Source organism: Mus pahari, chromosome 1, assembly GCF_900095145.1.
Source record: "Mus pahari chromosome 1, PAHARI_EIJ_v1.1, whole genome shotgun sequence".
Classification (NCBI taxonomy): Eukaryota; Metazoa; Chordata; class Mammalia; order Rodentia; family Muridae; genus Mus; species Mus pahari.
In genome coordinates this window covers 92,620,045-92,631,792 of record NC_034590.1, presented here as the reverse complement: position 1 = coordinate 92,631,792, position 11,748 = coordinate 92,620,045, and positions in this window count along the sequence as shown.

Below are 11,748 nucleotides of genomic sequence, written 5' to 3'. Positions count from 1 at the left end.
TTGCGAGGTAAGAGGCAGAAATGGGCACATGTTCAGAGATCAGAGGACAAGCTCCTAGAGTTGTTCTTTCCTTCCACCAAATGGATCCCTCAGGCTAACTCCAGCCCTTACTCTTGGGTGGTAGGCACACTTATGGGCAGAGCCATCTGGTCAACCCACTTGTGAACTCTTAAACCTGGGTGAGCTGGCCTCCTACCGTGTTCTCCTTCATCCCTTCTCCTGTGGGTACTTCTCTCCTTCCATCCATGTTTTGTCTCTGTTCTTACAGATTTCCCCTGCAGGGTTATGTGGTAACACATGGCCTGTTCTGCCCAGAGAACTGGCCTTCTATCCCTGTGGCTACCTGGTCCCCCACATCTGGAACATTTTCTCAGCTGTTTCTCTTTTTATCATCCTGTGGACTTCAACACGCCTTTCATCATCCCATTTGAGAGCAGTGTCTGTTGTTACCTTGGCTACAGTACCAGCCCAGATTTCATTTCTTTCCCCTCTCCATACAAAAGTGTGAGGATGCCTAGAGTGACAGCTGAGTTATTAAGAATCCCAGTAAAACAGAACGAATCTACTCCACTATCTGACTGCTCCCCAGCCTCTCATTACTCGACTCTGCTTATTGATGTGTGCCTCAATGAATAGGCAATTCCTTACCTCCTAATGTTCTTCTCAGGCAGTAGGGGAACAGAATTAACTCTATTATAGTCGCTAGTTAACTTCATGAGACAAGAAAAATATATTCTGTTTTACCCTCTCTGGTTTACTTACTAAGAGAGAGAGAGAGAGACCCACAATAATAGAAGTTTCTAAATTCCCTAACTCCAAAACATAGAGCATTGCTTAATAAAGACATACAAAATACAATCCTACCACAGTGACAAGACTGCTTTTTGTTTCTTTTTCTTTTGTTATTGTTTTCATTTGTTTTGTTTTGAGACAGGGTTTCTCTGTGTAGCCCTGGCTGTCCTAGAACTCACTCTGTAGACCAGGCTGGCCTTAAACTCAGAAATCTGCCTGCCTTTCTGTCTTCCAAGTGCAGCAATTAAGGGTGTGCTGCCCAGCAACAAGACTCCTTTGACAATAATTAAGAAGTCTCTTGGAGGTGAGGGGGCTGGAGAGATGAATTAGGGGTTAAGTCCACTGTCCACTCTTTCAGAGGACCTAGGTTCAATTCCCAGCACATACATGGTGGCTCACAACTGTCTGTAACTCCAGTTCCAGGAGCTCTGACATCCTCATCTGGATTCCAGGGGCATTGAACGCATATGGTGCACATACATACATGTAGATGAAACACTCCTACACACAAATAAAAAGAAATAAATCTTCATTTTAAAAAGAATAGAAGGCTTTATGAATGGGCTGTGTGGATTATATAAATATACAGCAGTTCCATTATTTCCGTTCTGTACCCCGGTGCATCCCCTCTGGAACCTGCTGAGTATATTTGCATCTGTTGTTCATTGGACATTGCATCTCACATCCACAGAATAGTCTGTTTCACTCACTCCATCATTTAACCACCTGGAGTCTCAGCTGCTTCCCCAATCAGATGGAAATAATAACTTGTATATCACAATATAGTGGATGTAAAGTCATGTATTTAACAAATAACTAGGGCTGGAGATGGGAAGCCAGTGCCTAGCATGATCCACCATGACTAACACAGGAAACAGACAAAAAGCTAAATTGCTGTCGATGGCTATTGAGGGATGTCTAACCTGTGGCCCGTATGCTGCATGTGTCCTGGGATAACTAAAAATGAGGCTCAACACATTTGTAAATGACAATGTTGTGTCCCAATGTCAAAAACTTTGGGCTGGGAGGATTTCTCAATGGATGAGGCACTTGCTGAGCAAGCGTAAGAAACTGAGTTGGGGTCCTCAGGGCATACAAAGAGTCGGGTTCATGGTTGTGGTTCTATTAAATGAAGACGGGAGGGTCCTAAAGACTTGTTAACCGAGAAGTCTAGGCCAACAGGAAGATCCTCATCCAATGAGAGACACCATTTCAAAAAATAAAATGGAGAATAATGTAAGGTACCAGAACTGACTTTCATATTACATGCATCCCTTCCCCCTTTACACAAAGTGAACACCCCTGGTTAGAATTGGATCTACAAGTAGGCAAAGCATCTAGATTAGTGGCTGGCACAGGCAAACAGATGAGCCCAGTCAGAACCTTGAATACAGCACAGACACAGAGAAAATCAAAGGCCTACAGCGCATCTCTTGAACTGACCGCAGGAGATAGTGGGAGATAATAGGAGATAGTGGGAGATAGACGGAAATAGTCGGAGATAATAGGAGATAGTGGGAGATAGTCGGAGATAATAGGAGATAGTGGGAGATAGACGGAAATAGTCGGAGATGATAGTCGGGATAGCTCTTTCTTCTCAGCAGGATAAGGACATGACAACAGAAAGACAGGCCAAGAGCCACACATCCTGTGTGTGATGGCCACAAGGTGACCATTTGTTATCTTACACTGTCTCATAGGAATTACTCATCCATCTATCATATTAATGCAATGGTTCCTTGTTATCAGTGAGAGATTTGCTTCAGCCCTTTACCCCAGATTCCAAATCTGCAAGTGCTAAAATCCACTACATAAACGGCACAGCGTTTTCACATCAGCACTGACTATATTTCTGTCTATCTTATTTTTCGTTTCTGTTTTTGATGATGATAGAGCCTCACTATGTAGCCCAGGCTGATTTCAATCTTGCCTCAGCCACCCGAGTGCTGGACTTACAGGTGTGTGTCACATCGGGCTCAGAAATGTAATAGGACGACTTCTGGCACCCATGGCAGACAGGTTTGAGAAACAGTGAGCCAGAAGGGGGAGGTGGCTCAGCAGGTAAAAGCTGATGACCTGAGTTCAATTCCTGAGACCTACATGGGGGTGAGTCCTCCCGCCCCACCTCTAAACTTTAAAAAAAAAAAAAAAACCACTGATTCACAGACATGGTGAACAGGCATACATGCATGCAAAACAACACTAAAATAAAATCAATAAAAATGAGAATAAAATGGGATTAAGATAACATAAGGACCAAAAGATACATTTTTTTTATAATCATAGAAATAATATATAATATAAAACATGTTCCTGAAATTATAAAGATAACATGCTTATATTATCTCCATGATTATATATATGTAGTGTGCATAATATAAAATATGAAATAATTATATATAATAAATAATTAATAGATAATATGTGAATATATATTACCTCTATAGTTATAGAAAGATATTATTGGATTTCTTTCCATCCAGAGAAAACAAGCACACAAAAATTCTTACAGACTTATACAATATAATTCACTTAAATAAACTTTGAATCATGGGATTGAAGAGGTGGCTGCTCTTCCAGATGACCGGGGTACAATTCCTAGCATCCATCCACCTGACAGCTTATCTGTAACTCCAGTTCTAGGGCACCTGATGCCCTCTTCTGGCCTTCCTGGGCATTACATGCATTCAGTACACAGACATATAAGCAAGCAAAACATCCATACACACAAAATAACAAAATAAAACAACTTGAAAAAAATACTTTGGGCTGGTGAGATGGCTCAGCGATTAAGAGCACTGACTGCTCTTCCAAAGGTCCTGAGTTCAAATCCCAGCAACCACATGGTGGCTCACAACCATCCATAATGAGATCTGATGCCCTTTTCAGATAGTAGAGTCTGAAGACAGCTACAGTGTACTTACATATAATAAATCTTTAAAAAAAAATACTTTGAATGCCCCAATTTCCAAAATCCATTGTTTTTAAGGTATACATGGAAAATTTACCCAAAATTATCATGCCCTGGGTCACAAAGAATTTCTCAATAAATATTAAAGAATGGGTGTGTTCTCTGATAATAGTCAACAGTAAAAAACAAGAAGAGAAGAACCATCTCCCTTCATGTTTTAGGAAGAATACGTTGTAAACAATTTTCCTGGTGGAAAGGATAAGATATTTAAAAATCAATGATAAAAATATTACATGCCAAAGTATAGAGTCCAGTAAAGTCATGCTCAGAGGGGATTTCCAGTTCTGTAGAGCTACACCAGAAAGAAAAAAGCTGAAAGAATCAAACACTCAAGCACTCACATCAGGAAGTTCTATAAGAAAATAGCAAGGTAAACTCAATCCAGGCATGGTGGTGTGTATTTATAATCCTAGCACTCGGGAGGCAGAGGCATGCAGATCTCTGTGAGGTCCAGGCTTGCCTGGTCTCATCAGTGAGACCCTGTCTCAAAAGCAAGACACACACACACACACACACACACACACACACACACACACACACAAGGAAGAAGAAGACCTCAAAGAACTAGAAGGTAATAAATATTAACATTAGGAAATTACTAGCGTAGAAAGCAGACATAGCAGAAGCAAGTCCTCTCATCTTTATTGACTGTTATCAGTGTGTTTGATGTGTGTGTATAGACGTGGGCGTGGGTGTGTCATGGACACACGTGGAAAGGCAGAGGACAGTTTGCAGGAATCAGTTTTCTCCTTCTCTTTTGGGTCCCAGGGATCAAACTCAGTTTGCCAGGCTTGATTCATGCACCTTATCATTTGAGCCATCTTGCCAGCACAAGAATAGGCTCTTTGAACAAAAAAAAAAAAAAAAAAAAAAAAAAAATTTTTTAAAAAAAAAAAAAAAAAAAAAAAAAAAAAAAATCTTGTTAAAAAAAAAAGAAGTATAATGAAATCAATTCTTTGTCATTTAGTTTTTAAAAAGTTGGTTCTTTGAACAATTTAAGGGGAAAAGGCATAGATGCTCTGTGAAAAACTGGAGAAAGAAAAATGCAGACTAGATAAAAGGATGCTTGTAGATACTGAAAACTAGTAAATTATTATGACAACTTCATGAAGATAAAATTGATAATGACAACACGATGGGCAAATGTCTGGGGGGAGGGAAAACCTCAGAAAAAACAGTGACTCCATATTTGTAACTTTTTTGTGAAGTATATTCTAAATCCTAACGCTTCAGTCACGTGTTGTTGTTTTTTTTAAGATTTATTTATTTTAACCTATGAGTATGCATGAGAGCCTGCAGGAGTGCATGTGCACCATGTGCACACAGCATCCTGCAGAGGCCAAAAGGGTGCCAGTCACCTAGAACTGGAGTTACAGTTGTACCATGTGGGCACTGGAAACAAGAGCAGTGATTTCTCTTAACCAGTGAGCCATCTTGTTAGCCCCCCTGACTAGCAAAGTCTTTTCAATATTCAGGGAAGAAATCTACTAACCTAATCCAAAGTCCTTCAAGGAAACTATAAGACAACATGAAAATTTCCTAATGCATTATCTCAATATGGCACAAGCTTCTTACCCAAATCTGGTAAGATGGTGAGGAGAGAAATTACAGAAATATTCCTCTCCTCAACACAGAGTAAGATATTATATACTTGTAGACCAATTCAAATCTAGGAATATAATACAGCTACGATAAATCTGGTTACAGAAAAGGATGCTGCGTGATCATGGTAAAGCTGAGACCACCTCAAGAACTCCCGCCTAACATCTGAGAGTTAAACCTCACTTGCTACCTTAAAAGAGAAAAGTGGAGAAATCATGTTAGAATTTCAAAAGACAAAGAAAAAGCCATTTGACAAGCTAAAGAAAAAAATTGTGATAAAAAGAAAATTCAAGCCGGGCATGGTGGCGCAGGCCTTTAATCCCAGCACTCGGGAGGCAGAGGCAGGCAGATTTCTGAGTTCCAGGCCAGCCTGGTCTACAGAGTGAATTCTAGGACAGCCAAGGCTACACAGAGAAACCCTGTCTCAAAAAAAAAAAAAAAGAAAGAAAAAATAAAAAGAAAAAGAAAAAAGAAAATTCAGAGCAACAGAGGAATTTTCTTAATCTGACAAAAAATAAAACTTCTTCCAACAAGCAAACCCTTGGCAGCCATGTCATCTAACCAAACTCTTGGCCGTTGAAGTTGGGAAACAAGGATAATTGTTTTTGTTTCTGTTATTTTATTAGAAGCCTTAGCTGGTGCAAGGAATCAAGAGAAAAAAGAGATTAAAAGGTGTAAGACCTGGAAAGCTCTCCGCTCCTGGCAGAGCAGTTTGACTTTCCCTTGCCGAGCAGGGCTGAGGTTTGTTCTAGGATCCGAGGACTTCTCCCTGTACACACACAACCAGCAGGCATTCTTCAACAGGTACAACACGAAACACGCACAAGAATGTGCACGGTAGCGTCATTCACAAGAGCAGGAAACCGGGGGAACGTTCAAATGCCAATCAAGAACAGATGATCAGCTGGAGTCTGTCACTGATGGAAATGAACAGATTTTACAGATAATCTCATCAACACAGACAAACCTCACAAAATAGTAAACAGAGAGACAGTACACCTACGTCAGAGTCAGACAAAAGGTTAGAAGAAGTTAAATAAGATATTCCTTAGGGTTACACGTGGGTGGTAAAACCATAAAGAAAGCAGAAATATTATCACAAAAGTCAAGACACAGTGGCTGCTGGGGAGGAGACATGGTGTCGTGGGAGGGCTCCTTGGTTGGGCACTGACTGTAGCACAGCCTTCTGCCACTTCAGGCTGCACACTATGCTTTGGATGTACACTGGTGGGCCTCATTTGAAGGTATTGTCATTTCTCTTCTTTTTTTTAAAAAAAAGGATTTGTTTCTTTTTATTTTATGTGTATGAATGTTTGCCTACAAGTGTGTATATACACCAATGTGCACAGTACTCAAGGAGTCCAGAAAAGGGCATTTGGTCACCTAAAACTGAAGTTAGAAGCAAATGAACCACCATGTGAATGCTAGGAAGCAGAACGGAGGCTTATGGAAAAGCAGCCATGTTCTTAACCACTGAGCCATCTCTCCGGCACTCCAGCACCTAAAATATCTCTTTGAAAATATTCCTTTTATAGCTCATACTAGTTTAATATATATGTTATGTGTGTATATGTATATATGTATATATATATACATATATATATGACAGATGAATCTATTAGATGACACCATGATTGGCCGAGTTGAAATTGGGCCAGGAGATTGTTTTAAATGGTCTTTTCCTTTCTCATTCTCCCTCCCTCTCCCCCCCTCCCCCCCCTACTTTCTTTTTTCCAGGACAGAGTTTCTCTGTGTAGCCCTGGCTGTCCTGGAACTCACTCTGTAGACCAGGCTGGCCTTGAACTCAGAGATCCACTTGCTTCTGCTTCCTGAGCTCTGGGATTAAAGGCGTGCCCAGCTGGGTCAAGCAATGTTATTAACACAAAATTCTAAGAAAAAAAAATTAGGAAGCAATGAGTGAATAAAGAAGGTGGTAGGAGCTATACTAACTAACTGGTTGCTACCTAGGGGCTTATTTAAATGTTCACAGTGATAACAGATTAAATGACAGATGACAATTGCCACTGTGTATGCACTAACTGGGCAGTTCAGGATAGGGACTTACTTTTGATTTGGGGGGACATGGTGATGTCATCATAGCTATGTTTAAAGGAGGCGGGGCAGTCCTTGGAGCTGGAAGCATAGACCCACAGTGACTATAGCTTCCTATAGTCACTAGAGCTATAGGTGACTGCCTGCTTGTGAAAGGCCTAGATGCAATCTTAGAACTGAAACGAAAACAAATCTTTAAAAAGATTAAAAAGAGAGACAGCTATGGATTTGTATGCATGGCTGAGCATGGTAGCCAGAGCTTTAATTCCAGCACTTTAGAAGCAGAGGCAAGTAGATCTCTGTGAGTTTGAGGCTAGCCTGGTCTACATAGTAAGTTCTAGGTCAGCCAGGGAAATGCAGTGAGACTCGGTCCCAAAACAAAAGTACAAGACAAAAACAAAAGCAAAATCTCCCCAAAACAAACAAACAAAAAACTCTATACGCAGAATTATATCATACCTAAGATTTGAGTTCAGATAGTATTGGCTGGGAGGGACGGTGTGGGGTAAAAAAGATTGCCTTTGAATTGAAAATTATCGAAGGTAATTGTGTGGGTTTTACTATATTATCTATGTGTTCGTGTTTTCAATTTTGAGTAATAAAATAGAAAATAAGAACCCAGGGCAAGCAAAGGAAGAAACACTGGCTAAATCAAGACCTGAGTTGAAAGAAGAGTAAAAATAAGGAGCTGGGAGCTGGGATTCACGCTCTTAGCTTGCTCAGAATAGCATCAGTTTTTCCCAGCGACAACCCAGACCCACGGTTCTCAAGCTTCAGTGTGTTTATGAATCACCCAAGGTTCTTGTTAAACTGTGGTGGGGTGCAGAAGGCCTGGGTGGGCCTGGAAGTCAGCCTAAAGCAAGTGTGCAGGTGATGAAGACTCAACCGATACTCCCAGGAGGATATCTGGTAGACCTCAGTCATTTGGGGTTGGATGTGGTGGTGTATGCCTATAATTCTAGAATTATACACTTAGAAAGCCGAGGCAGGGGGATAGTGCAGCTCTTTCCCCTACTGTAGCTTCTACTGCTTTGAGAGCTCCCTCATTCCCTATTACTCCTTCCTGCTCCTGTCCTTGCTCTGGTCTTGTCAACTCTGTGATTCGATTCACCTTCCATCCTCTCTCTCTCTCTCTCTCTCTCTCTCTCTCTCTCTCTCTCTCTCTCTCTCTCTGAGATTTTTCAACCTGTCCTCTACCATGTCTAGGTACTTGGTCCCAAGCACTTCAGTGCTCCTGGAGACAAGTGCAGACTTTAAACACGCCTCTCTGCTCTTACTAAGCATTTTACCCTGTGACCCCTCACTACCTGCTTTAGCACGCTCGCTTCTCCCTCTTCAAGATGGCCTGTATCTCAACCACATACCGCCAGCTGTATGGCTCCTACACTAAACTGCCTCTGTCCTTCACCTATCCCCACCCTCTAAAGCCACGTTCTTTGTGCCCCAGGACCTTTGCGTGTGCTGTTATGGTATGAAAATAGATGCATACTGAGTTCTATCTGGATTAAATTTCATTTTAGGGCAACATCTCAAAAACATTCTTGGACATTCTCAATAATATTGAGAAGAGGAGACCTTTCAGGGCTACGTCCATCTCTCCCTAGACTGCTAAGAGCTTTACCAATCAAGTACACAGACCCTTGTTTGTCCTAAGCATAAAATACTGCATGGCCAGGATAAGTTCATCCCTATGCACAAAATGGCTTCATGGTACCTCTGGGCTTCAGTTCCTCCCAATATCATAGAGGCATGTGTGCATATATGTGCATGTACATAAGTGTGTGTATGTGTGTGTGTGTGTGTGTGTGTGTGTTTGTATGTGTGTGTGCTTACAGGTGTCCATGCACATGGATCCTGTTGGGTGTGTTACCTTGATCACTCTCCACCTTTAATTCTTGGACAAAGTCTCTGACTGAGCCTGAGGTTCATCTGTTCAGTTGGACTCGCTGGCCAATGAGATGGAGGCATCTATCTGTCTGTACCCCACCCCCATCCCTCTCCCCTGCCATCCTCCAGAGCTGGGCTCATAGGAGCGTGTCACCCACCCCGGTTCTTTACACAGGCTCTGAGGATCTGAACTCGGGCCCTCAAGCTTGTGAGGCAAGCCTTGTTGACTGAGGCATCCCCCCAGCCCCCAGCTTATCTGGTTGAATTCATGTTGTCAGTCTGGAAAATAAATAGGCATAGGATTTTGTAAGTTCCCCAATCAAGGGGTTCTGACTCTAATTTGTTTAGGCCAGCGGGGCGGCAGCAGCAGCAGTAGTGGAGGTAGCTGTTTGAGAATGGCTGCAGATTGAAGTTTCCCTCTCTGGCTGTTGCTGGGATCTAGCCATCTCATGAAAAAGACTGGATATGGAGATGCCCTGCCCAGACAATTTGTTTATTTTTTTTTCTGCTTTATTTTTTGGGAGTTTCATACATGTATATAATGTGCTGTATTCTTATCTACTCCTTATCCCATTTCCTCTGACCCCTTCTTTTTCCCAGCTCACCCCTCCTACTTTCATGTCGTGTGTGTGTGTGTGTGTGTGTGTGTGTGTGTGTGTGTGTTTGCATACGTCTTATCCAGCCACAGTTGCTGCGTGCTTACAACTGCAAAGGCCACACCATATCCAGAAGATAGCATATCACGACACCCCCCTCTCCCGCCATCCTCCAGCCCATCATTTGACCACCGGTCTCTGCATCATCAGAGGTGCACTGGTACAAGGCCTGATCAATTTCAATGCCCCCACATCCACCAGTCCCTGATCACGACCTCTGCTCCCAGCCAGCCTACTGGTGACCAAGCTGGACAAGCCAGTGCTGCCAAGTGCAGTGCTGCCCCTGCCCCCTGCCGTGCCAGCTGCAGTGGCTGACTCCCAGAACAAAGGGCTACAAACGATCCTATTTGTAAGCTACCACTTTGGAGGTGGTTTGCAACCCAACACACACTGGTTCGGTTCATGGAGGTTTTTTCTCATGCTGCGAATCCAGTTTCTCAATTTCACCTCCCATGGTGGCTCATCAACCCTGGGATGAGACCTAAGACCCCGAGAACAAGGCCTACAACAGAGCCCTTTGCCATCAAGAACACCCCGACTGGCACTGGCACATCCATGCACCCCGCTCAGGCCACAGGCTTCTCATGAGACTGACTTGGTCCCCTAGCCAGGCCTTTGCCCCTGCCTCTCCCTCTGGTTGGAGAGCTCTTCTTGACCTCCATCTTGCTCACTCTGACTTAGATCACATATTACCGAGGCCGCCTCTGACCACATTTCATCTATCCCCACTTCTCGCCTGAAATCGGTCTTCTATTTTTTTCCTGGTACCCTGATATTTCATTTCTTAGCAAATACCCTGGTCTGAAACAATAGATTGCTTTAAGCAGTGACTTGCTTAATCTGTGTAAGAACAGGGTATTTCTATTTGTGCACTAATTCAGCCCCAAACCTGCACAGTACCTGTTGCATGGTAACTGTTGGCTGGGAGGTTTTTGTTTTTGTTTTTGTTTTTGTTTTTGTTTTAAAGCAGGTTATTATGATGGTTAACTGTGTAGGCCCTAGGTAGAAAGTTCTGGGGCCCAAATCCCACCAGTTCATTTACTAGTTGTGTGACCTTAAGCAAGTAAGCTAACGGATCATTCTGTGCCTCGGTTTCCCCGAGGGGCTAACGGTGACACCCCCTTCCTGAGCTGACAGGGAGTTCTCTCTTGCTGAACAGAAAGCTGCAGGTCTGTAGCCACCCACTTGCCCTGTGCTTACAAAGGTCATCATGATGGGATTCTCATGGGATTCACACCAGCTTCCCCCAAGGCCAGTTTCTCAGCCAACTCTGCCTCCATGGGCAAAGGTGTGCCCTCAAACTCACAGCAAGCTCTGTGAGCCACCCTGTGTGTGGCACCTGAGACTGCCCCATGGCACTGAATTCTGACCCTGCTTGCAGCCTTGATGTCTCCCCTCAAAGTCAAATATTTGGAGTCGTAGAGATTTGCCTCCTGATGGCTGTCACCCTGCCTCCTGTCACCTGATGAGCTCGGCTGCGTTGGCATCTGGGGGTTAACAGATAACCTTTTCAGACAAACCCAATGGCAACATCATCTGTGTGAAGAAAAAGCTGACAAGGGACCTTAGGGACCAAGTCCTTAGGACCGCCTGGCCTCTTCGTTCCTGGGCACAAACGACATACAATCTAGGTATCCAAAACAAAAACAAACAAACAAAAAAGATTTTAAAAACAAGATGAGAGGTGTGGCGCAGAGAGAGAGGGAGGGAGGGAGAGAGAGAGAGGAAGAGAGAGAGGGGAGAGAGGAAGAGAGAGAGAGAGAGAGAGAGAGAGAGAGAGAGAGAGAG